Below are 15,293 nucleotides of genomic sequence, written 5' to 3' on the forward strand. Positions count from 1 at the left end.
ACCTTGCCCTTTGAAGGTACTTTCCTGAAAAGGAGACTAAGGAATGTAGTCTTCATTGCTGGGTTTCTTTTCCTATAGAAGAAAGGAAGACTAGATACTGGAACTCCCTAGTGATGCCTGCCATAGAGGTTACCTCTGGAGATGATGCAGTGTCACATGGTTAAATTTGAGATTTGGGAGCCTGCCTGTATTTAGCTCTGCCACTTACCATCCCTGTGATCTTGAAAAATTTACCCAATTTCTCTGTGCCTCAGTTTCCTTGGCTGTAAATCATGGGCTCTAAGAGAGCATGCCTGTATAGGGTTATTGTAAGGATTAAATGACTCAAAATTTGTAGCATTTGTAACAATCCTGGCACTTGGCATAAGTGTTAGCTGTTACCATTATATAATCCTTGAAAGAGGTTTTCTCAAGGTCACACAACTAGTAAGTTGTGGAAGCAGAATTTGGCCTGATAGCAATTTTTCCCACTTGCATCATCCCATTGAAATTCTTAGAGAGCAAGATCAAGACCTAGAGCAGTACCCTGCACATAATATGTATCCAGAAATGTCTGTCGAATAAACACTTAAATTGTCCTTCCATAAAGATGCCAGGTTTTATTTTGTTTTGTTGCTCTATTAATAAGAAGGCATCATTGACCCCATGTGGTTCCTCCGGTGAGGAGCTGGTATCTTTGATTCCATCACAAGAGCTCAGTCCCTCTGAGGTCCCTCCAGGCCATTATTTTTAAGAATGAATTCCTGGGAACTCTTGTTCTGGAAGATGCCCAGAGTTTCATGATAAGAAAAAGTCTGGGTAGCTGTATTTTGCATCTTCTCTCTAGAGAGTGGTAGATATTAGCCTATTAAAATCCCTGAGAAATCCTGCACAAATAACGTCCATAGGCTTTTTTTCAGTCTTCATTTTCTAGGCTTATTTGATCACATACTCTCCCCCCGCAAACCCCCTCACCCCTCCCCACACAGACACTCAGTAAAGACTGCAGAGGACGTTTCTCCAGCTGTTGTCCATGACAGTTATCTTGGTATGAGTGGGTATCCCATTCTTCTTGAAAGTACATTAGATAAGAGTGAGGGGGAGTGAGCAGCTGGCTGCTGGTTACCGGGCAGAGTTGGGTTAAGAAAGGGATTCTGGGCATTTTCCCAGAGCCCCACTCTCTACGGGACACCAAAACATCATTAGAAGTATAGAATGTTAGGGGGTGGGGTGGGGGGGGAAATGTGTTTCCTGGCACTTTCATCAGGGAAAGAGCAATGAAAATAGGAAGAATACTATTTGAGAGATTACTCTTTGCCAGGCACTCTTATAAACATTTGTAGGCATCTTCTCAATTAATCCTCAGAACAGCCCCATGAGCTAAGTACTACTAATATTCCCATTTAACAGATGAGTAGAGTAAGGAGCAGAGAGATTTAAGTAACTTGCCTAAGGTCATACAGCTAGGGAGTGACAGGAATTCTTTGATAAATTGTTTGTGACCGGGATGAGGAGGGAAGAGACCCACTTTAGGGTATTTCAAACTCAGATGCTCACAAAACTCCACCCCAGAGAGAAAAGGCCTTTTAACTGCAGTGTTCTGATTTTGTGGGGTTGGGGATGCAAATTTGAGGCCAAGGTGAAATTGCTCACTAATAGAGAGGAGGTTGCTCCTGCTATGGCTGTTTGCCTTCAGTTCCATCCCTCCAAAGGAGTATCAGTCTCATGCTTAGAGGCCATCAAGCTGTATGATGGCCTCTAGAAAGTACTAAGTAATTTAGCCTGCCCAGATACCCACCTGGCTCAGGCTGGCACTCATACCAGTGCCAGGTGACACAGTCACTAAGATGATACAGAAGTTCAAAACTTGTTAAATGAAACCACCATTGAAGGAGTCCTTTGAAAAGTCAGAGTCCTATTAAAAATACTCAAGGCTGAGTGTCAGGGGCAGACACCTCTTTCCCAGCTCAGCTGCTGACTGTGCCTGTGGACAGCTCTACTCCGCTTTGTACTCTGCATGGTGGAGGGGGTGCAAGTCGGGGAGTGGGCCCCTGAGAACTCTGGCATAGACAGATCATCTATCCCCAGCTCCAGGTTTGGTAGCCCAGACCAGACAACAGGATTTCAGAGAAGAGTGACACCAGATACCTTGTGCAGACTGGAAAGGCTTTCTGAGGGAGGTGGTCTGGATCCAGATTACAGCGTCTCAGTTACCTTAAATAAGGGAGTCCCATGATGAAGTTGTGGGCTTCCCTTGTGGCCCAGCTGGTAAAGAATCCACCAGCAATGTGGGAGACCTGGGTTCTATCCCTGCGTTGGGAAGATCTCCTGGAGAAGGGAAAGGATACCCACTCCAGTATTCTGCCCTGGAGAATTCCATGGACTGCATAGTCTATGGGGTCATAAGGAGTTGGACATGACTGAGGGACTTTCACTCACTCGCTCATGATTAAGTTGTATTTCCGTCTAACCTCAGTTGTCAGTGGTGATGCTGGCACAACAGGTACATTTGTGAGTCGTCCTCCTGGATTGGCATGTAGACTTCTCTATCTGCTTACACAATATCTACGCCTTCCCTAGCAACAGAACCTCAGTTTGTCTAGGGTGGCAATGGCTCCCTGTTAATAATCCCCTTCTCAGGTTTCACTGCAGCTAGGGGTGGCCATGTGCCTCATTCTGGCCCATGAGATGAAGACAGAAGTTCCTAGGGAGGGCCTACTTCTGTAAGTGAAATGACAGAGTCTCCTAAGGAGTTTTTGTCCCTTCCCCTTCAACTTCTTCCTGCTTGGAATGGAGATGCAGTTCCTGGAGGTGTAGCAGCTAACTTGCTGCCGTGAGGACAAAGGTCACATGCTGAGGTCGGCAGAGTGGAAAGCCACAATAGCTGGGTCCTGGATAATTTCCTTGAGCAGCCACAGTAGTTCCTAATCTCTTGGGGGGAGAAAAAAAAAAAGACAAAACAAAACTCCTATTTGGTGAAGCTACTCTATGGGATTTTTCTTCCATGCAGTCAAATACAAGCCGTTATCAGTCCATCCAGGTCTCATACGAATAACGTTCATACTGTCACCATCTGTGCTGCACTGCGTGTCAGGCACTGAGTAACAGTCTCGTATCCACTGTCTCATTTCATCCTCACCATCCTAGAAGTGGGGGCCTGTAATTACCATCATGTAACAGAAAGGGAAATGAGGGGTTAAGAGGGGGTTAAGGAACTTGCCCACAATTGCCCAACTAGGAGAAGGGAAGAGTCAAAGATTTGGACCTGGGTCTCTAATTTTATTAAGTTGGTGTTAATGGCTGTGGTGGTTTGAAAACATACCCTTCCCCCAACTCTTTCTATTAATAACGAGGGGCTATGTCCCCTGTCCTTGAGTCTGGACAGGTTGGTGGCTGCTTGATTAGTTGAATTTTAAAAATTATTTATTTATTTTTGGCTGTGTTGGGTCTTCGTTGCTGCATGCAGGCTTTCTCTGTGCTGCTGCTAAGTCGCTTTAGTCGTGTCCGACTCTGTGAGACCCCGTAGACGGCAGCCCACCAGGCTCCTCTGTCCCTGGGATTCTCCAGGCAAGAACACTGGAGTGGGTTGCCATTTCCTTCTCCAATGCATTAAAGTGAAAAGTGAAAGTGAAGTCGCTCAGTTGTGTCCGACTCTTCGTGACCACTTGGACTGCAGCCTACCAGGCTCCTCCGTCCATGGGATTTTCCAGGCAAGAGTAAGGGAGTGGGGTGCCATTGCCTTCTCTGGGGCTTTCTTTAGTTGCATTAATTGGTGGCGGGGGTGGGGGGAGTGGTGGGAGAGGTGGGGCGGTGGCTGTTCTTTGTTGTGATGCTCAAGCTTCTCATTAAGGTGGTTTCTCTTGCCGTGGAGCACAGGCTCTAGGCGAGAGGACTCAGTAGTTTGTCACACAGCCTTAGTTGCCCTGCAGCTTGTGGGATCTTCCCGGACCAGGGATCAAATCAGTGTCCCCTGCATTGGCAGGTGGATTCTTAACAACTGGACCACCAGGGAAGGTCCTGACCAGTTGAATTTGACAGAAGTGACCCTCTGTGACTTCTGAAGCAGGGTCTTAGAGGTGACGCATCTTCTGCCTTGTTCACTGGAACCCTCTTTACTTAGAGCTCAGAGTTGCCATGTAACAGGTTCAAATTCCCCAAGACTGCTGTTCTGTGAGGAAGCCCAGGCCACATGATGGTGCTTCTAATCGATTATACTATCTTTCCCATCCTCCCAGCCCAGGGGACAGATGGGTGAATGAAAATGCCTTTGTATGATTCCATCCCTAGCTGTTGAAACATCTTCACTTTTTTTTTAATTGGAGGATAATTGCTTTAAACGTTGTGCTGGTTTCTGCAGTATAACAATGCAGAGCAGTTATAGCTATGTGTATATCCCTTCCCTCTTGAGCCTCCCTCTTCCCTCACCCCTACTTTTGGGTCTTCCCAGTTGAAGCCTCAGATATCAGGGAGCAGCGGCAAGCATTTCCCTGCTGTGTCGATTATTATGAATCCTGAACCATAGACTCTGTGAACATAAGAAAATGGGTATTTTAAGACACTAACTTGTAGGGTAATTTGTCCCATAGCAATGCTAATTGTCACTGCAGCTCACTGCAATGCCTCCTAAGTATTATCTTCACACCTGAAAGTACCAAACCCCTGAAAATTTAATTGATTTTTTTATTATTTGCTGTAATTATAGTCTGTAAAGTTACCACCAACACTGAATTAGCAAATACAGAACACATCACTCCTAGGGAAAAATATAGAGGTAGTCTACTGTGAGACTCTAGTCACATTTTCATCAACTGATCAATAAATAGCCTTGTTTTAGGTGTGCTTTAGATTAGATAACGGAGAAGGAAGGCAATGGCACCCCACTCCAGTACTCCTGCCTGGAAAATCCCATGGATGGAGGAGGCTGGTAGGCTGCAGTCCATAGGGTTGCTGAGGGTCGGACACAACTTGAGCAACTTTACTTTCACTTTTCACTTTAATGCATTGGAGAAGGAAATGGCAACCCACTCCAGTGTTCTTGCCTGGAGAATCCCAGGGACGGGGGAGCCTAGTGGGCTGCCGTCTATGGGGTCACACAGAGTCGGGCACGACTGAAGTGACTTAGCAGCAGCAGCAGCAGCAGCAGATTAGATAAGGATGCCTTATCTATTATATATGATGCTTCCCCTTGATGGCTCAAGTGGTAAAGCATCTGCCTGCAATGCAGGAGACACAGGAGACTCAGGTTTGATCCCTGCATTGGGAAGATCCCCTGGAGAAGAAAATGGCAGCCCACTCCAGTATTCTTGCTTGGAGAATCCCACGGACAGAGGAGCCTGGTGGGCTCTAGTCCATGGGGTCACAAAGAATAGAACATGACTGAGCATGTACACATGCACTAGCTAATGTATCCTGTTGATTCATTCACATTAAAATTATGGACGACAGCATTATAACTCACACTTGAACAAAGCTCATCTAACACACATTGTTTTCTCTGTAAGACACCTCACAGCCCTCTTGAGTTTGGTGACATCAGACAGCACTTTAGTACTATGCTTGAGATCATTTTAAACAGAGAAATCACCAACAAAAAGCATGAAAATGTGCAAAGAGTGGTGCTAAATAGACCACAAGCAAGACACTTGTTTACAGCATAAGATGGAGAGAGAAGGCAGAGTTAGTATGATCCATTTCAGCTGGAAAAGTGGGTGGGTGTTGGTGACTCAAATTTTTCTTCACTCTGCACACATCCGTGAATGACCATAAAGCCACTAGAAAGTATTCATTTTGGTGTTACAAATAAATTTTAGGGAGCAGGCCAATTCACGAATACGGAATCTCCAAATAATAAGGATTGACTGTATTATTTGACAAGCTCAGGGTTTGCAGTCCTGATTGATAATTGTAGAAAGTAAGGCATTGAGCAAGTGAAGACGAGTCCCAAGAGCCTTGATTTTGTCATGTAGTCAAGTGTGGGTGATGATACCTACCCTGTCGGGCTTGTGGAGGGGAGGAGGTAGTCATAATAACAACTATCATTTATTGAAGGCTACATGCTAAACACTTTACATATCTGATCTCACTGATTCCTCACAACACTCCTATGAGACAGATCCTATCATGAAGCCCATTTTACAGATGAGGAAACTCTGACCTAGCAAGGTGAAGGGACTTAGTCCAAGATCTTGCAAACTGGAACAGGCAAAGCTTGATCTCAAACCCATTTCTGTTCACATCCAATGCCCATGTACTCAACCACCTCACTCCAGACTTCTCATGAGCCTGTGTTTACAACATGCTGGCATGTGGCATGCTCATGGCAAGTGGTTGCTTTGCGGATGATCCTAAAGGGGCTTTGGGGTCTTTGAGGCTGTTCTGCAAAGGGAGGAGGGGAAGCTGAGCCCCAGGGCAGGGTGGGGGCCAGAGTAAGAGCCGCTGAGGAAGGAAGGGAGCCAATGGGGTGGGCAGGCAGGGCAGTCAGCTAGGAAGATCGTGAATCAGACCCTGTGGTCCCCTCCCACAGAGGGTTAAAGCAGCCCAAGCTCCTTCCAGCAGAGCGGAAATCACATTTTGAGAGCTGAGCAGAGCTCCAGAGGGAAGTTTTCTTCTCCATTTGTCTGTTGCGGCTGGCCCATAAAATCTGCCGGAACTCTGTGCTGGACTGAGGAATTCCTGCTGAATGGAGATGCAGAGAAAGGAGCAGAGGGGAGCCCTTACCAGGCCAGCAGTCACGCCCCCTCTTCAAGGCCTCACCTCTAGATCAGGTGATCCCCTTTGGAGGCCTCACAAGATTTCTTGGATGGGGCACATACAGGGAAGAAGTGACACCCTCTGTCTCAAGTGAACTTGTGGGGTCGGGGGGATGTGAGGAGTAAGAGCAGACAGGGAGGGGTCATAGGTCAGGCTGTGGTAAGTCAGTGGGGGTGTGGTCCATGTCCTCCTCTTGGACGCTGGGTGGCACTGGGCAAATCTCTGCCCATTTCCTCTTCTGATCCCCAGACAGCCTAAGCCGCTCACCTTTACCTGTGGCTTCCCAGTCAGAGCTGACAGTTTGAGGGTTGTTGTTGTTGTTTTCCATCTAGAAGGCTCCTTGCTGCATTTTCTCCCTTGAAGATAGCACAATTATTATCACACCTATTTTACAATAAACGGAGGCTCAGAGAGGCAAGGTGTTCTGCCCAATGTCACCGACTAGGAACGGCAACCGGGAACTCAAACCCAGACTCCATCTCTCAAACATTCACGCTCCTGCCTCTCAATGTGAGCATCCCTAATTCTCCCTGTCCTGGGATGCCCGATGTCATTTCTCTTGGTTGATCCTCTCACTTTTTAAGACTCAGCTCATCCATTGCATCCTCCAGGAAGCCTGCCCTGATTTGCCAAGCTGGACTGGAGCTCCTCTGGCTGCCTCTACCCCGAGAGGTAACTGTTTTGGTCACAGGGCTATGAACCCTGGGTGAGGAAAACCACTTCTGATATGGCTGTCCTCTGTGCCTTCTGCATCAGCCAACAAAAGAAACTTTCAATTTGCATGCAGATGCTAAGTGTTCATGGTGGTTTTAACACATGGCCCCATTGAGAGGTCGGGTCCACGTCCTTTCTTCTTGAGTCTGGGTGGGTTTGTGACTGCTTTAAACAATAGATCATGGCAGAAGTGACTCTATGTGACTGTGGAGGCTAGGTCATGAAAGGCAAGGCAGCTTCAGCTTGTTTACTGGAACACCCTGAGCTGTTGAGTAAGAAGTCCAAATGCTCTGAGACCTCCATACTGTGAGGAAGCCCAGGCCACATGGGGAGGTCACATGTAGGTATTCCTGCTGGCAGTCCTGGTCTTCAAGTCATTCCAGTCCAGGGACCTCCAGATGATTCCAGCCCTCAGTTGTTAATTCCTATTGATCTCTGAGTCTACCCAGTTGAGGCTCAAGATACCACTTCACAGAGACAAGCTATCCCCACCACACCAGCTCTGAATTCATAAGTATCACCAAATAGTAGTTGCTTTAAGCAGTTTGGGGGGAGTTTGTTCTGTAGCGGTGGTAACTGGAATAGTGCTTTCATTTCTTGCCAGGATTACTGCAACAGTCTCACGAGCAGCCTGGTTCCTTCCTCTCCCCTCTGCCATGTGCCCTCACATAACAGCCAGACAAGTCCTATAAAGCACAGATGAGACCCTTCTCACCCCACCCCTCACCCCTGCTCAAAACCCTTGCTTGGCTCCCAGCTCGCTCAGAGCAAAAGCTGAACGCATACAATGACCCACCGGCCCCAGGTGATCTGTTCCCTCTCCTACCCTCTCACCCCTCTGTCCTAACTCCTACCCTCTTCCTTCACTGACTCCTCTGCAGCCACACTGGCCTCTTGCCTTATACACAAGACACTCCACCTCAGGGCCCTTGCACATGCTGTGGACAGTGCTCCACTGCCTGGAACACCTGGAACACTTCCTCCAGGTGTTGCCTGGTTCAGGTCTCTGTTCAGATGTCACCTTCTTGGCGCTGCTGAGCTGCTAAGTCACTTCAGTCGTGTCCGACTCTGTGCGACCCCATAGATGGCAGTCCACCAGGCTCTGCCGTCCCTGGGATTCTCCAGGCAAGAACACTGGAGTAGGTTGCCATTTCCTTCTCCAGTGCATGAAAGTGAAAAGTAAAAGTGAAGTCAGTCAATCGTGTCTGACTCTTCGCGACCCCATGGACTGCAGCCTACCAGGCTCCTCCGTCCATGGGATTTTCCAGGTGAGAGTACTGGAGTGGGGTGCCATTGCCTTCTCCAACCTTCTTGGTGAGGCCTGCCTTATTTAACACCATGACCCTCCCTCCCCACTCCCAAACCACTTGCCTTGCTCTCTTTTTTATTTTGCCATGATCCTTATAATTACCAAACATGTTACATCTATAATATTCTTTAATTTAATTTAATTAATTAATTTTTTTAACACCAAAACATTTGTATTGGGGTATAGCTGATTAACAATGTTAAGATAGTTTCGGGTGAAAAGCAAAGGGACTCAGCCATACATAAACACATATCCATTCTCCTCCAACACCACTGACCCCCCCACGCCATCCAGGCTGGCACATAACATTGAGCAGAGTTCCATGTGCTATAAAATAGGTTTCTGTTGGTTATCCTCTCTAAATATAGCAAACATGCTATATATTTTACTTAGTGTGTTTTGTATTTACCATATTTTCTCCACCCCAGAATATTAACACTACAGAGCAGGGATCACTGTTTATTCATGAATGTATCTATCCCCCTTGCATAAAATAGTAGTTGCCACTTAAGAGTGGTTTGCTGAGTGAATGAATGCGCTGCCAAAGCCCAGATAGGGGGCTGTCTGGGTGGGGAGGCAGACGGGTCTCAGGAAAGCACAGGGGTGGAGAGGCCAGCCTGAGTCAGTGCGGTCAGGCAGGGGATGTACCATGGAAGTGACAGCTTGCTGCTCCTCTGGGGAGTCCTGAGGATGGGCAAGGCTTTGAAGATGCACACATGGGCCGTCTCCTGGGCCTCCCTCCTTCCTGGTCTGGTGTGTCTCCGGTCCTGCCAGTAAACAGGATTTCTGGGCAACTGCCTGAGAACCCTGCCCCACACCCCAGAGGCCTTGAGTTGCTCCTTCCTGCGCTATAAATCGGGTCCCTTCCAGCTGTGACATCCTGGATGCTGCTGGGGGAGGTGAGGCAGGCAGATTGGTTGGAAAGAGCTGTGCGTGGCCTTGAGCAAGGGCACTGCCCCTCAACATTCTTATCAGCAAAATGGGAACGAGAGGAGGAGGATGGACTTCAGGGCACGACTGTGATGTCCAATGAGATGAAGGCGTGAAAGTCCCTGCTAAACTGAGGTGCTCCAAGGACTCATGGTGGGCAGTGGCACAGGGGCCAAATCCCAGCTCCGCTGCTGAGCTCAGTCTCTTCACCCGTAAAATGGGGTTAAGTGAGTCATTAACTTCTAGGGTTGTTGAGAGATTCAAAATGCAGAGGAAATTCTTAGCACTTAGGAGACGTGTAATAGTTGTTAGCTGTTATTGATGGTAATTATTCTAATAATGATAGAGATTGGACAGTTATTGAAAAGCCATCTGGGAGTCCAGAAGCCTTGTTTCACACCCCAGAGAGGACCATGGACTTGACACAGCATAACTTCAGTCATGCAACCTTGTGTCCATCCTGGGTATAGGGTGTGGGGGGTTCATATCCAAGCCTCACTACTCCCCAGCTATGGACGTATAGACATGTTATTTAATTGCTTTAGGCCTCAGTTTCCTCATCTGAGAAAGGAGAATAATTATAGTACGTGCCTCTTATAGTGACCATGAGGATCAAGTGAGTTAAAATGTGCCCAGTATCTGGCCCTGCACGGGGCAAGCAGCAAGCAGACCATATGCAACAGTGCTGTTCTGTTCACTCCACCGATGGGTAAACTGAGGCTCAGCCAGGAGAGCACACTTGGTCCAAGACGTCAGTTGTGATGTTCACTGGGGCTGAGATGGGACCAGCTTCAGTAGAGCGTTAGAAACCACAACCAGTGAACTCATTGTTTGTGAGCTGTCCCCTTTTATCTCAAGGATTTTTCTGGCTAAGTGGGAGTCTATGCCAATAATGTTAGAAGAATGGATAAGGGAAAAACTCAACACCGAGAAAAATCTCATCCATGCACTTCTTTCCAGAGAGCTGGGGAAACACTTAGGACTGGTATTAAAAGGTCTTGGGTTCCAGTCTGAGATGTGCCAAGCAAGGTAATGGGCGGTCCTTGAAGGTTCTTGAGCAAGGGAGGATTTAATTGAAAGACTATGTATCTGGGGGGCTTTCCAGGTGACTCAGTGGTAAATAATCCTCCTGCCAATGCAGGAAACACAGGTTCCATCCCTGGGTTGGGAATATCCCCTGGAGAATGAAATAGCAACCCACTCCAGTACTCTTGCCTGGGAGATCTCATGGACAGAGGAAAGTGGTGGGCTACAGTCCATAGGGTCACAAAAGATTCAGACATGACTTAGCGACTAAACACCAACAATGTGTATCTGGGAATACATTTGGGTTGATTCCAGTTCCTGAGGTCTGTACATTGCTGGTGGTGAGTGAATTGGCACAAATCTCTGTGGAGGATGGTTGAACTCCACAAATATCCCAGATATGTTTGTAGAGCTCTTCCTCAATGCCAGGTACTGAGCAGAGCTGATGATCTGCCACTGCCCCGTGCTTGTGATCTGGAGAGGAGACAGACAATAAAGGAACATACAACTCCCCATACTACATGTTGAAGGAAGAACTGCTATGAAGAAACCAACACAGGATAAAGAGAAGAGCTTGACTGGGAGGGGTGGTGTTCGAGGCACAGATTGAGTAGGGAGGAGCCATGGAGACCTGCAGGGAGAGAGCATTTTGGGTAGAGGGAACATTGACTGCAAAGGCCCTAGGATGGGAGCATGCCTGGGAAGTTCAAACTCCTGCCAGGAGCCAGGGGTGCGAACATGCCAGGTGGGTTAAAAACCCGGTGGGGCAGAGAAGGAGAACATGGAAGGCACCAGGTGAGAGAGATCACCGGGGCGGACACACAGCATGTCAGAGTCATCGAGAGAATGTATTACTCTGAGTAATATGCGAGATCAGCAGAGGCTTCTGAGCAGAGGAGGGGCAGGATCTGACTCAGGTTTTAAGGGAATGCGTCTGGCTGCCTGTGGAGAATGCACTGTGGGGGCTGGAATGGAAGCTGGAGCCCAGGGTCACCAGGAGGGTGACTGGTACCCGGGTGGTGAGGGCAGAGGTGGTGAGAAGTGCCCTGGATTTGTTATGAAGAAATGGAGCTCAGAGTTGATTGAAGGATTGGCAATATCTGTCAAAATTGCAAATGCACATATCCTTTGACTAGCACGTCTGCCTCTGGGACTTTTTCCTAGATTCACACTTGCTTATGGGGAAATGACCCATATGCAAGAATGTTAGCTGCATGTAAAGGAAGAACTGAACAGGCTGGATTCAGCCAAGTGTGGGTGGGGATGTGGAGATAGTGCTGGGGAAGTGGGGGCTGGAGCTGCCATCTGGAGAACAATCTGTTGTGTTAAATATATATATCAGAATGTGTAAAAGATGGCCACCACTTCTCTGACACTGTTCCCATAGAGAGGTGAGGTCTATGCACCTGCTCTCTGAATCTGGGCTGGCGCACGGCTGTCTCGACCAACAACTATGGCAGAAGGGATGCTGTGTCAGTTTCTAGGCCCAGATCTTAAAAGACTAGCAGCTTCCAATCATTCTTGGAATGATTGCTTGGGGAGAAATCAGCTGCCAAGAAAGAAATCCAACCACTGTGAGACTGCCATGCTGCAAGGAAGTTCAGGTAGCTATGGAGAAGTGTCCTTTAGGGTGAGATGCCAAGGGTGGGGAAGCAGAGAAAAAGAAAGACAGAGAGAGCGCAGCCAGGCACATCAAGGCTGCAGACACGAGTGAAGATGCCATCTTGGAAGGGAACCTTCAGCCCCAGCTGTCTCAGCTGACACTACATGGTTCAGAGCTGAGCTCCCTAGCCAAGCCCTTTGTGAATTCTTGACCTGCAAAATCACAGACAAAACAGTCTTGTTTTACGCCTCTCAGTTGAGGGCAAATTTTTGTCGTACAAAAGATAACCAGAATACATATAACCAATGAACCAGTAATTATACACCTATTTGTCCACACAAAATTCTCATGCCAGCCCATCCAAGGACATAGCAGTGCTGTTATGGTGGTAGACTTAGAGACTACCCAGTGCTCATCACTGGAAAAGTAAGAGAGAAGAATGAGTGTGGTGGATGCAAACCAAGGAGTCTTGGTCAGCAATTAGAAGTCACAGGTCAAGTCACAAACTATACCAGTATTAAACAGGGAATCAGTACTGGAGCACAAATAAATTAACAATGCAGAAAACACAGTAACACAGAAAGCAACATCACACATACAAGCACACTGTGTTCATTATGTTCTACAAGGAGACTTACACCCCAAAGAACACACATGGAACCCAACAGAAAGGGTCTATGGAGGTCCCAAAAGTGGGAAGGGGAGGTAGGATAAAAAGGAATAGAGGGAGAGAAATAAAACACAGGAGGGTCATGCAGGGGCCAACACTGACCATCAGCCATGAACTGAGGAGTGGTTTTCTTTGTTGTTTGTTTAACTTAGGTCTCTACATTTGAAGCTTAAAATGTAGTAATAAAGGTAAACAAACTAAATGTCTATAAATAGGAGTTGGTTGAATAAGTTACAGCACCTTCACGTGACAACAAAATCATGAAAAAGAATGGAGAAGCTTGCTATGTATTAGTTAAATTTGTAAGAATCGCCAACATACCCTGGCAAGGGGAAAAAGTGATGTAGAAGGGTGTGTATAATACACCTCCATTGGCGGGGGCAGGGGCGGGGGGGAGGAATAAAAATGTATGTATTTGTGTTTATGTTTACAAACAAATGGGGTCTCTGTGTAAGAATGTCACAAAAACTAATACTAGTGGATGCTTCTGGGGAAAAGAGCCAGGTGTCAGGGGACAAAAGTGAATGGGAGACTTCAGAAGAGCTGGTACCCAGGAGGTGTGTTCAGAGAAAGAATCATTGCCTGCACTGGAGTCATCTTCTCCAGGCAGGCTTGCCTGGTGCAGGGGCTCAGAGGGAAAGCAGACCCCATCCTGACCTGCTCAGGGTTCTGACTCTGCCGCATCCATGACAGGACCTTGGCCAACAAGACTCTGCATGGTTGGGGGCACTGCTCACCGGTTGCCGGCCTTGCCTTCCTTACCACTCACCCATCACAGCTCCCCTTCTCTACTCCCCATCTCCTGCTGTGTTTTTAAACACTTAAATAAATACAAAGGCTGATATAACAAAGCTCCACGTTCTTATCACCCAGTTGAAGGAAGAAAATATCCAACATAATTGAAGAGTATAGTGGTTTTTTGTTTTTTGGGTTTTTTGCACGTGGTGTGTAGAACCTATAATTCCCTGAGCAGGGTTCAAACCCATGCCCCCAGCAGTGAAAGCGCTGTGTCTTAACCACTGAACCACCAAAGGAAGCCCTAAGAGAGTGTAGTGGTTTTAAAATACATCCACAAATCCTTTGAAACAGCTTCCTTCAAAGGGGGGCCCTAGTTTCCCTTACCTTTGAGTATTGGGTGGGACTTAGTGACTCCCTTCTGATGAAGAGAATGGGGTGGAAGTAATATTTAAGGCCAGGTCCTAAAAAGGATATGGCTTCAACCCAGATGTCTATCAGTGCTCACTTTTGGAGTCCAGTCCCCATGCTGTGATGGGGTTCAGGTCACATGGAGAGGAACTGAGTCCCTCTGCTCTCCCTTCCCTGCATGCCCAGCAAACAAGCAGCACCAACCTGCCAGCCATGTGCACGAGCCACTTTGTCAGCAGCTTCTCCAGCCCCAGTCAGGTCTTCAGATGACTGCGGCTCCGCTTGACACCCGAATGCCAACTCTTGAGGACCAAAACCACCAGCTAAACCACCCCTGACCTGCAAAAGCTGTAAGAAATAATGATAAATGAAATAATAGATGACTATTGTAGCTTTAAAACATCATGTTGTGGGGTTATTTGTTACGCAGAATAGATTGCTAGTACAGAAGGCCCCTGATATCCTTTCCCAACAACAGTCTCCCTCTCCAACCAAAAGAAACTCCTCTGTTGGTATTTATTATTCTCAGGAATGTTTTAACTTTTACTGTGTCGATATAAATCATTATACAATGTATAGGACTGTATTTCATTCTCAAAAGTGTATAGACGTGCCCATGATGTAAAACATACATTTGTACTTATGATATGTATCCTGTCTCACTTGCCTTCTTCTCTTCCATGGCATGTTTTGGGGCTTCCCAGGAGGTGCAGTGGTAAAGAATCTGCCTGCCAATGCAGGAGACACAGAAGACGCAAGTTTGATCCATGGGTCAGGAAGATCTCCTGGAGTAGGAAACGGCAACTCATGCCAGTATTCTTGCTAGATTTTTCCCATGGACAGAGGAGCCTGGCAGGTGGAGTCCATGGGGTTGAAAAGAGTCAGACGTGACTAAGCACCCCAGGCACGCTTTCGGGATGCATCTGTGTTGAGGCAGGCAGCTGCAGGTCCTTGTGGCTGCTGTACAGCGTCCCAGTGTATTAATAAACCACAGTGTATTATCCAGAACTCCTTGTTGGTGGACATTCAGGTCATTTCTGGGTTTTGCTATTACAAACAACATTCTCGGTAACATCTAGTTACCCTCTACTCTTCTTCATGTGGGAACTTCTTGTTTGAAATCTCAGCTGTGATGTCACCTTGCTGATCACCCCTCCTAGCTGTTG

Source organism: Bos indicus x Bos taurus, chromosome 13, assembly GCF_003369695.1.
Source record: "Bos indicus x Bos taurus breed Angus x Brahman F1 hybrid chromosome 13, Bos_hybrid_MaternalHap_v2.0, whole genome shotgun sequence".
Classification (NCBI taxonomy): Eukaryota; Metazoa; Chordata; class Mammalia; order Artiodactyla; family Bovidae; genus Bos; species Bos indicus x Bos taurus.